At 37.7% G+C, this 12,630-nt stretch overlaps 1 protein-coding gene across 2 annotated transcripts in view; it reads right to left on the reverse strand.

The window, feature by feature from the left end:
• grb2b (growth factor receptor-bound protein 2b) overlaps positions 1-1,076 on the reverse strand; it is a 50,346-nt gene extending 49,270 nt beyond the window's left edge. For both annotated transcript variants that reach the window (XM_052138994.1, XM_052138991.1), the window contains exon 1: positions 936-1,076. The gene's annotated coding sequence lies outside the window, so the exon portion shown is untranslated. The remainder of the gene's footprint in view (positions 1-935) is intronic.
• Positions 1,077-12,630: the final 11,554 nt, after the last annotated feature.

Genomic DNA, 12,630 nt, shown 5'->3' on the forward strand with positions numbered 1-12,630 from the left:
CGCAAGGCTGGATAACGTCAAAGCGCTGAAGAACGTGCACGGAATAATATTCGCAAATATCAAGGATTGCGCAGATATAAGTCAACCTGTAAGCGCAGTTATGCAAACGAGCTGCAATAAAAGACATCCACGTACATGAAACGCACAAGATCACTTCTATAGAACGCTTGAAACACCTAATAGGAACTTAGTGAGCAAAAACAAAAACAAACAAAATAACACATGATCTACTACTACCGTAATCATATTTAGTGTGAAACTGCATAAACACCGGAAATAGCTTTGTATATATCTGATTAACGTAACATGTCACCATACATTTTAACCATGATGATATGTAGCATATTATTCCAATGCAACATGAAATTATTTGATAGCATTTTGGACAACTTGCGATTGTTAAGCAGTATATGCGTTTTAAAACAACGTGATCTTCCCTGATTTATAATTAGCATCATATAATAAAATTACTGAGGGGTAGAATTGTATCATAATAGAAAGTTTACACCACTGGCACAAACTAAAAATAATAGTAACTAGATTTAAGTGAAATTGTTTACTGTTTACTGATATAGCATATATGCAGCAACAAGCCTTTTACACCCTAGCGGTTACATTGATGATTTTAAGCTTTAATTTTCAACGTCTAACGTTAAACTGAAAAATAATAAACATAACTGACTCCAGAGCAGTTCAAAAGGGTTGTTTCTGACCCTCTAAAACAACACAGCAGACTGCGTTTCCTCTTTTGTCAACTTCTAGTCAGTAAATCTAGATATTGCATAATGACGATGATTTCATAAACATAAATGACAGCGGATGAACTAGTAAAAATGCATATAGCACACAGGCCTTATGGCCTTTGCTCAAGTTAACGTGAAATAAAAAAAACATTTACGTTGGCAGTCAGAAAAGCTGTGGTTTCATGAACTCACCCTCGTCAACAATTGTAAGGGCCGATACTTCCTCTCGTTTTAATGAACTTTGAATCCACTTGAAATAGTCTTTAATCGTTATTCCTAATCAAGCTCTTGTACCCCGTCTGACTGGAAATGGTGAAAGATTGCTGTTTTTCTGTTTATTTCCGTTTCCTCTCTGATTCAGCGGATGGCATGTGCAGCTTCCGCCTGCCCCTAGAGGACGATTTGTGTCATGACAATTTCACTCGTGGCATAATGTAAAAAATAAAAAAAATTATAAAAAAAAATTATAATAAAAAAATTACATATATTATGTAATATTTTTTTACTCTTTCCCCATTTTCTCTAAATAATAATAATATTAATAAAAATGAATGTGGCATTACATACATATTTTTTTCTGTTAAAACATGTATTATTTGAGCTGTAATGTTGTATAAATGGTAGTTTACCTCATCATCAATCAATCAATCAATCAATCAATCAATCAATCATTTAAAATCAACACCTGTTGACCAAAGTAATAATACAGAATAATACAAACATTAGTGGTGGTGGTGTAGTGGTCTAAACCACATAACTGGTAAACTGTTAATCAGAAGGTTGCTGGTTCAATCCCCACAGCCACCACCATTGTGTCCTTGAGCAAGGTACTTAACTCTAGGTTGCTCCGGGGGGATTGTCCCTGTTATAAGGGCTCTGTAAGTCGCTTTGGATAAAAGCATCTGCCAAATTCATAAATGTAAATGCTATAGGCAATGAAGTTTTGGCTTTAACTTTACAAAGAAAAGGTTAGTAAAATATTTTATTACACTAAAATGATGTTAACACACTCACATATTAGCCTTTTTTAAGAAAAGGAGGGACAAACAAAAATTTATTTTTGTGGTAATCGACATTATTTCACAAATACTGTTGATTGAGCTTAACTAGCATTGAACCTGGAATATTTCTTTAATTCAATAATAATAATGTATTTTTTAAGGAACATTATGCACTTTTACTGAATCTACAGTTGAACAACAATATTTACATTATATTTTTAGGAATTAATAGTTACATAATTTGACATAGATATGGGAATATATAGAGTTGATAGATTTCTTTCCAAAACACTAAACAGCAACAAAAACTACCACAGTAGGCCTACTTTCCTTAACCTGTTAAACTCAATGGACCCACTGGCGTGTCCAAACGTGGGCGCTACAGCGTGAGATATCATTTGAAAGATTAGAATATGAGCTTTTGAGAGATCACTTCTGAATTTATGTTACTTAAAATAAGTAAATAAACCCTCAAAACATTCGCGTTGAAAATGAGCGCCACCCCCGCAGAGGAAATGGGGTAGAAATATTAATATAAAAATAAAAGTCCTTTAACTAGCACAACAATGGACAAGTCATATATCATATGAAAGCTCTCCCTCACAGGAATGTGACATTACAGGTACTTTTGAACATTTTTCAAAAGAATCACAAAGTGAAATATGATTTCTGTGGGTCATGAAATACAAAAATGTATGCTCCAATAACTGCTGCTGTAAATTCCAAACAGCTAAAAACATTATATCTGCTTTAACTTTAGGAAGTTATCTAAAGAAATGAGCAATTGATTACTTGTCTGTGAGCTTGTTTGGCTGAATAATCAAATGTTATATTGTAGATGTCCAGAACAAAATATGCCATCCAGAAGAAAAAGGATGCTAAACAAATCATCATAAAACATGTTCATGTTGCTTTATATCTTTGTAAAGGAGAGGATCTCGTCTTTCTAATGACACTTATATTCAGCTTCTAGGCCACTGAGAGGCTAAGATATTCAATGAAACAACAAGGGTGGTGCTTGAACTGAAAATTAGACTGAATGTCTATGGACGAGCACATCTGTGAGGGGTAAAATGCGTTAGTGCTCCACCTACTTTTAGATCTGCATTATATTGTGATGGAATGTGATTGAAAAAATAACTTTTTTGGTGCTTTCTGCCACCTAGTGGAACAAAATGAGACTTTTCAAAGTGAGGTTGAGTGAACAGAACCAGAATTACATGTTTACAAAAAGCAAAACAAAACACATTTTTTTTTTTTATCTGTTTATAATAAGATTATAAACACATAAATCATTATTTATGAATAATTGGAGTCTTTTTTAATTTATTTATTTGAGCAGAAAAATTAGACAGATGTTTTGCAATTATTCCACAGTATGTGTGAATGGTGAGCTTTTAAATTTGAGTGTGAAAAATTGCAGGAGTCAGCCCAACAATGCCCCAGCTTTTAAATAACACCTGTTTGTAACTGTACAATGCAAAACATTCCTGTTCCATGAGATCATTCCGTGTAATGTCTATACTGTAGTTTTGAGGTAATTTGATCTATTAATTAATCCTTTTTATGTAGCTAATGAGAATCCCTTATATAAATAATATAATATAATAAAATAATAATATATATAAAAAATATAAAAAGTGAGCTCACATTGACTGATCCAATCACAATGGAGATAATAATATAATTATATAGCCTATAATTATAATTATATAACTTATAATTTCTAAATAGAATACTTGAAATGTTTTAAATCCAAAATATGTTTGAAATGAACAGAAAATGTTTAACCCTTTTCTGAAGTGGTTGTTTTGAATAAGTATTAACTTATTTTGTTACTCAAAAAAACATCTTGCTGTCTCCATTTTCTATAAAAATCTTGATACACAAAAAAAGGGAACTTTTCCTTAAGGTGTAGCTACCTTCAGCCCCACTGCACCCTATTATTATTACAAACTACCACTAAACACATCCTCTGCCTAATTTACTAATTTGTTTATGGGTTAATGTTTAATTAAACTCAGATAGGGTAGGATAGCGCCATCGTTTGGTCAAATATGAAGAGTATTATGGGCTAATTGCAGAGGACACGTGCACGTCAAAATAAAATGTGCAATAACTTTGATCAAATCAAAATCGCATTTGTAACGCAAGTAACAACAGAACAGAAGTTATAATTGTATACTGTAGCTACAAAGACTAATTCCTTGAAAAATAAAGAGTAATTTGGGTCTGAAGACATGCAATCACTTACGAGAGAAACAGATCAATATTTCAATCCTCTTTTACTATAGACCTCCACTTTCAATTTCAGAATTTTACAGTGAAAGTGGAGATTGATATAAAAAATTATTGATCAGATATTAAATATTTAAGATATTAAATACAGACTTAAATATTGATCAGATTCTCACCCACACCTTGCGTATCACTTCTGAAGATATGGATTAAACCACAGGAGTTTTATGGATTACTTTTATGCTGCCTTTATGTGATTTTTGTAGCTTCAAACGTCTGGTCACCTTCCACTTGCATTGTATGGACTTACAGAGGTGAAATATTCCTCTAAAAATCTTTGTTTATGTTCTGCGACTAAAGAAAGTCATATATATCTGGGATGGCATGAGGGTGAGTAAATGATGAGAGGATTTTTATTTTGGGGTGAACTATCCCTTTAATTAGGTCAAAATGATCTGCTCATGTTACGCGGTAGCCAATTTCAGCAGTAAACTAGCCTATTAATGTGGTCAAAATGACACCAGACATGCTACCAGACTTTAAAGTGAAACCACCTACAGTAATAACCAGTGCATGTGGTCCATCTGCAGCTACAATAATTATCCCTTTGACTAGACTAGTTTTTCTTAAAAACTAAAACCAGCCTAAGATGGTTGGCTGGTCTTAGCTGGTTTTACAGTCTAGTTTCAGAGGGCTTTGGGCACTTTTTTTGCTGGGTCGGACAGCTTGCACCGCAGCTAAAACAGCTTTTCAACAGCTTGGCAAGGCTGGGTGACCTGCTTAACCCAGCTAAAACCAGCCTTGGCCAGGCTGGGTGACCTGCTTAACCCAGCTAAAACCAGCCTTGGCCAGGCTGGGTGACCTGCTTAACCCAGCTAAAACCAGCCTTGGCCAGGCTGGGTGACCTGCTTAACCCAGCTAAAACCAGCCTTGGCCAGGCTGGGTGACCTGCTTAACCCAGCTAAAACCAGCCTTGGCCAGGCTGGGTGACCTGCTTAACCCAGCTAAAACCAGCCTTGGCCAGGCTGGGTGACCAGATTAACCCAGCTAAAACCAGTCTTGGCCAGGCTGGGTGACCTGCTTAACCCAGCTAAAACCAGCCTTGGCCGGGCTGGGTGACCAGATTAACCCAGCTAAAACCAGCCTTGGCCAGGCTGGGTGACCTGCTTAACCCAGCAAAACCAGCCTTGGCCAGGCTGGGTGACCAGCTTAACCCAGCTAAAACCAGCCTTGGCCAGGCTGGGTGACCTGCTTAACTCAGCTAAAACCAGCCTTGGCCAGGCTGGGTGACCTGCTTAACCCAGCTAAAACCAGCCTTGGCCAGGCTTGGTGACCTGCTTAACCCAGCTAAAACCAGCCTTGGCCAGGCTGGGTGACCAGCTTAACCCAGCTAAAACCAGCCTTGGCCAGGCTGGGTGACCAGCTTAACCCAGCTAAAACCAGCCTTGGCCAGGCTGGGTGACCTGCTTAACCCAGCTAAAACCAGCCTTGGCCAGGCTGGGTGACCAGCTAAAACCAGCCTTGGCCAAGCTGGGAGACCAGATTAACCCAGCCTTGGCCAGGCTAGGTGACCAGCTTAACCCATCTAAAACCAGCCTTGGCCAGGCTGGGAGATCATAGACCAGCTAAAACCAGCCAACCATTTTAGGTTGGTTATTAGCTGTTTTATTTATTTATTACTTTTATTATGCAGCTGGTAGAGAGCAGATATTGTATTTCTGTTTCACTTAAATTGAAGTTAATAAAAAAAAGTCTATATTTTATTTACAAGATCATAGTTCATTAAGAAAATCTCTTTTTGGAAAGATTATTCCTTTCCCTGTGGAGCAAGACATCAAAACATGATGCGGTGGTGATGATGCATGAGTTGCCAAATGCATTTAGTAGCTCACAATGAACACGATAAAGGTTCAGAACAAGAAAAAGCATCTGTGTGAAACTGCCCATTCATACGAACCGTGGTGAACAGCGAGTGCCCAGATGTATCACGTCACGACAGCAGCAGGATCATAAGCACCAGACAGCGCCAGATCAGGCGTTACAACCAGCTGGCTTCTGTATCTGCTGGACTTCACACCTGCCAGGAAACATGTAGTACTGCTGCGTTGCTTTTACCAGATTACCTATGAATGGAAATGAATGAGTGTCAACATCATCGGAGACTCTTTTTATCGGACCATGAAGCCCGAAGACTCGCGCGCACTTCACAACATTTCGCCAATTCTGGAGATGGACGACATGGTCAACTTGTGGCATGCTTTTTAGCGGAGAAATGAAAGGCTAAAAGGATATACTCCAACCTATAGTCTTCCTGAAACCACATACAAAGGTAGGTTCACACGAATAAGTTATGTAGACTAAATACTGTACGGGATGATACGCAATTGTTTTGGCACTACACAAACAAAAAAGTAACAAAAAGTAGTATGGTACTACCATGTACCCGGATAGTTTGGCATTCCTTGAAGTATCTTGGAGATAAATACCCTATGTACAACGTAGGCTAAATGTCATGATATTAAAGTACCATAGTATTACCATCTGAAACCATCTCTGAAAAAATGTGCTTCGCTAGCATCTAAATTAGCTGGTTTCATTCCATTCAAAAATATTATTTAAAGATATAGTTCAACCAGAAATGAAAATTCTCTCATCATTTACTCACCCTCAAGCCATCCCAGATGTGTATGGCTTTCTTTCTTCTGCTGAATACAAATGAAGATTTTTAGAAGAATATTTCAGCTCTGTAGGTCCATACAATGCAAGTGAATGGTGGCAAATGGTCCAAAAAGCACATAAAGGCAGCATAAAAGTAATCCATACCATGCCAGTGGTTAAATCTGGCATGGTACACTGTGGAGTGGTGGTGGTGTAGTGGTCTAAGCACATAACTGGTAATCTGGTAATCAGAAGGACACTGGTTCGAACCCCACAGCCACCAACATTGTGTCCTTGAGCAAGGCACTTAACTCCAGGTTGCTCCAGGGGGATTGTCCCTGTAATAAGGGCTATGTAAGTCGCTTTGGATAAAAGCGTCTGCCAAATGCATAAATGTAAATGTAAATCTATGTCTTCTGAAGCAACATGATAGGTGTGGGTGAGAAACAGATTAATATTTAAGTCCTTTTACTATAAATTATCCTCCCTGCCCAATAGGTGGCGATATGCAAACGTGGAACATCACAAAACAAAAGAAGTGAAAGTGAAAATGATGATTTATAGTGTAAAAAAAAGGACTTAAATATTGATCTGTTTCTCACCCACACCTATCAAATTTCTTCTGAATAAGAGGATTTAACCAGTGGCGTCTTATGGTTGGATTTTATGCTGCTTTTATGTGCTTTTTGGACCTTCAAAGTTCTGGCCACTATTCACTTGCATTGTATTGACCTACAGATCTTTGTTTGTGTTCAGCAGAAGCAAGAAAGTCATATCCATCTGGGATGGCAAGAGGGTGAGTAAATGGTGAGAGAATTGACATTTTTGGTTGAACTATCCCTTTAACTATTGCAGGGTACCACTTTTTACCATAGCATATGGGTATGAGTGATGATATGAGCATGATTCTGGCTTTGAGGTGTCATATGGTTTAAAAATTAGGTGAAAAATTACGGAAGGGAAAGGTAGAGGAAAAAGCTAAAAAAAAAAAAAAGGTTATGATGATTAAAAAACGGTTTTCAATTAAAACAGGCAACAAGGTAACATTGTCAAATGTCTCTTGGAATCATGATCCCGAACATCAACTGCCATCATAATCCTGGGAATAGCCTTTGTATCTCTTAGCTGATGTTTGACAGTTGACTTTAATATGTAAACTCATAAATTACTTGTACATATCTATTAACACTTGCTGTAACTGTTCCTTACACAATTATGCAAAGCTACTACTGTATATCCTTATGTGTTTTACCTAATCTTATAGGCTATATTTCTACACCACTAGCTGAATAGGAACCTGTTGTAAGGTTCAGAGAAACAGAGATAAATAGCTTTGTTTGGCTCTGTAGTTTTGTTGTTGTGGTCAGTGGCATGCACAGACGTCAGCATGGGTGGATGGATAAAAAAGGCACTGATATTTGTTTTTGAATGAGTAGTAATTATACTTCTATCAGGAAGACTCACAGACTTGAGAGAAATTTAAGATGCCATTTATTTGATGAATATAAAACAGAAAAGCAATGTCTCTCTTTGGCTTAATCCCCGTCTGGCGGTCTGAAGAATTTGTACTCAGAACCGTCACATCCTGCCCAGAGATAGGAGGCAGGGGCGAGGAGCCTACCCCTGTGCAGGATGGGACTCAACTTGTGGTGGTGGAGGTTGCCGGTTAGCACACTGAAACAGCAATGTGATAGATTGTGAGCAGACTTATAAAGCAATGGCTTACATGTGATTGGCTGGGAGTTACCCAGCTAATGGGGCGATGATATACAGCTGCTGGTCTTCGCGCTAGAACTACGCTGTGCTTACATTGGCAAAATGTACCAATTTTACTCTTATGGAAAGAAATTTGTACTTTTATTCACCTAAGTGGCATTCAACTGATCACAATGTATATTCAGGACAAAAATTACTTTTATATAATAATACTTCTTAAACTACTTCAAAGAGTTCTCATCAAAAAATCCTCCATGTGCAGCAATGACAGCTTTGTAGATCTTTGGCATTCTAGCGGTCAGTTTGTCCAGATACTCAGGTGACCTTTCACCCCACACTTCCTGTAGCACTTGCCATAGATGTGGCTGTCTTGTCGGGCACTTCTCACAGACCTTAAAGTCCAGCTGATCCCACAAAAGCTCAATGGGGTAAAGATCCGTAACACTCTTTTCCAATTATCTGTTGTCCAATGTCTGTGTTTCTTTGACCACTCTGACCTTTAATTTTAGTTTTTCTGTTTCTAAAGTGGCTTTTTCTTTGCAATTCTTCCCATAAGTCCTCCTGAGTCTTCTCTTTACTGTTGTACATGAAACTGGTGTTGAGCGGGTAGAATTCAATGAAGCTGTCAGCTGAGGACATGTGAGGCGTCTATTTCTCAAACTAGAGACTCTGACTCTGATATCCTCTTGTTTAGTTGCACATCTGACCTCCCACATCTCTTTTTGTCATTGTTAGAGTCAGTTGTGCTTTGCCTTTGAAGACTGTAGTTACACCTTTGTATGAAATCTTTTGGCAGTATCACACATTGTATAGCCTTCATTCCTCAAAACAATGATTGACTGATGAGTTTCTAGAGAAATCTGTTTCTTTCTTGCCATTTTTGACCTAATATTAACCATAAGACATGCCAGTCTTTTGCATACTGTGGCAACTCAAAAACAAACATAAAGACAATGATAAGTGTCATTTAACGAACCAAATAGCTTTCAGCAGTGTTTGATATAATGCCAAGTGATTTTCTAGTACCAAAGTAGCAATTTAGCATGATTACTCAAGGATAAGGTGTTGGAGTGATGGCTGCTGGAAATGGGGCCTGTCTAGATTTGATCAAAAATACTTTTTTCAAATAGTGATGGTTCTGTTACATCAGTAATGTCCTGACTGTACTTTGTGATCAGTTTAATTCCACTTTGGTAAATTAAAGTACCAAATTCCTTCTAAAACAGCTAAATCTGTACATTATTCCAAACTTTTGGCCACAAGAGTATGCTAATATGCTTACATGTATGCTTATTTCTTTGCTTTTAGGGTAATAAGTTATTTTATTTTATACATATCCTATTTTTCCCATTATTTCCTTCATCACAAATAATAGCCTATTCTGTTATATTGTCTACAAAAAGTATGTTTTTTAAACATGGTTAGTGGTGATGCCATGTACTATAGTAATACCATGGTTTGTTTTTAAATACCATGGATTACCATGAAAATAACAAAGAAATGTGAACATAATAATCATTCAGTACCATAGTATTGCCCTTGTAGCACCTCAGTGCAGATCCTTTCTCTCATCTCTTCTTCCTCACTTCATCCTAACATCTCTGCTGCTTTCACTGTGAGCTCATCATCATCCTCTATAGAACTCTATAGAATCATCTCCTTTCATATTAATGTAATGTTATATAACTATATTTTGTGATTAATATTGAGGACCTTACATCAGTTATGTGGCAGAACAATGATGGTACATTAAGATAGTAATACCATAGTTCTGAATGGTTGCCATTGTAGCCGGCATGCCCCCAAAAAAAGGCAATTCCATGGTACCTTTTTGAAAGTGATTAGTCTAATGGATTATTTGTTTAAAGCTACACTATGTAATATATTTTTGTTAAATGTAATTAATGAGGGCGTACACCAACAACCAATCTAACAAACCATGTTTTTGCCTTACTCGGATTCACTTAAGTCTACAATAAAGATTTGATTTAGAGCTGTCAGGACTGATTTGGCACAAAATCGCAGGCATACGACAATCATCCTTGCTTGTTTACGTCATGTCCGTAAGCTCAGAAAGAAGGTCCGACTGTGACAAATGCACACGTTGAAAGAGTATTATTATTATTAAAAATAAATTTGCTTGATGAAGACCTAATGAGCTAAACGTCGCAAGCAAGTGTAAGACAATAAAGTATTTTTGGAGCAAAGAATCATGTAATTGTTTCCCCTTCTATCAGATAGCCCATATAAACAAGTCAAGTCAAGTCAAGTGGTTTTTATTGTCGTTTCAACCATATACAGTTAGTACAGTACACAGCAAAACGAGACAACGTTCCTCCAGGACCATGGTGCTACATAAAAACAACAAAGGACCAACATAGGACCACATGAGACAACACAACGAAATAAAATACCTATATAAAAAAACACAAAAAAAATATACATATACCTATATAAAGTGCACGTGCAAACATGTGCAAAAAGTACAGGACAGTACAACAAATTTCTGACAATGAACAGGACAATAGACAGTGCAGCGCCGACCAGTACACAGTAGTGCAAAAAGATGACAGTTTCTAAAAATGTAAACATAACATACTATGAGATAATGTTCTATGCACATAGCAGTTATTGAGGTAGCAGACAGTTATAAAGTGACAGTAATTAAAGTGCAACTCAGGACACGTGTGTGTCAAACCAGTCTCTGAGTATTGAGGAGTCTGATGGCTTGGGGAAAGAAGCTGTTACACAGTCTGGCCGTGAGGGCCCGAATGCTTCGGTACCTCTTGCCAGACGGGAGGAGAGTAAAGAGTTTGTGTGAGGGGTGTGTGGGGTTGTCCACAATGCTGGTTGCTTTGCGGATACAGTGTTTTTTGTAAATGTCTTTGATGGAGGGAAGAGAGACCCCAATGATCTTCTCAGCTGTCCTCACTATCCTCTGCAGGGCTTTGCGGTCCGAAACGGTGCAAGTCCCAAACTAGGCAGTGATGCAGCTGCTCAGGATGCTCTCAATAGTCCCTCTATAGAATGTAGTGAGGATGGGGGGTGGGAGATGTGCTTTCCTCAGCCTTTGAAGAAAGTAGAGACAGATCTAAAAGCCACTAGGTATATATTTCATCATTATTAAATCCTCATTTTGCATTTTTATGTTACAGTCTTATTGTTTGCAGTGCATAGACCTACAGTTGTATTATGACGGTTCATTTGCGTTGTCCACCGTGGCTGTAAATTGTAATATAAAAAAGTGTCTTCAGTTTAACGCATATCAGCAATTTCACGAGTTTCAACTCTTACAGCACATTACGATATGTGTAGTACAATTGTGGTGTGGATTAAACATAATAATTATATTGGAATATAATTAAGAGTGTTGTTTATCTTCCTCAAAGTAATATTTCGGTTATAAATGTATAACATAATGCGAATAACATAATATCTTCATGAAAATAGCTCGTCATGACTCTTCGCTCTGCAGGTCATCTCAGAGTCCACAAACCATGAGATTCATCCGCCAGAAGAGCCGTGCCAAACCACAACTCACGTAAAGTGTTCCTCTGCAAATAAGGTGCAGTTTTATGCTTCAACCACTAGGAGGCCAAAAGTTAGTGTAGCTTTAAACAAAAAGTAAACTGGTTTTGACTGAATCAGACAGCTTCTATCTACACTAAGAGTGATGAGACCGTTCCCACTATAAACAATAAAGCCTTCTAAACTGCAAGTGTGCGAAGTTGGACATTTTTTTATGCACTTACACTATAATACTGTACATAGAGTGGACTTGTATCTGACCTGTTACTCGTCTGATGCAACGGCACTTCAATAATCCCAACCCATGATTTACGATTTGGCTATTTAGTTTGGGCTCGCACAATGTTGTTCGCATAAACTCGCACGACTTCCCGAATGTTTATTGCGGAAGTAAGCGTGAGTTCCGCGCACGAGGCGTTAAGGACATAATTAGTAATATTATGCCCTTATCTAAAATTAACCAATCAGTAGAGTGTGTAAACATGATAGGAAGGTGTTGTGTGTGACAGAAGCAAGTAATTGTCATTTATAAGATGGAAACGATGTCCAACGACGTCATTGGCTGTAGTGAAATTCGCTGTTTGCACGATATCGTACAAATTAGCCAAATTAAGAAAAGTCGTACGAATCCTGACGATTTCGTCGTGAGAGTGTGTTGATAATCCTGACATTTGTACACCCTTGAAGGGCACTGCTGTGGTTTTTGGGTTTCCAAAAAGCTTTATTTTAACTTCATCATCCCACAG

The sequence above is a fragment of the Xyrauchen texanus genome, chromosome 12 (assembly GCF_025860055.1).
Source record: "Xyrauchen texanus isolate HMW12.3.18 chromosome 12, RBS_HiC_50CHRs, whole genome shotgun sequence".
NCBI classification, from domain to species: Eukaryota; Metazoa; Chordata; class Actinopteri; order Cypriniformes; family Catostomidae; genus Xyrauchen; species Xyrauchen texanus.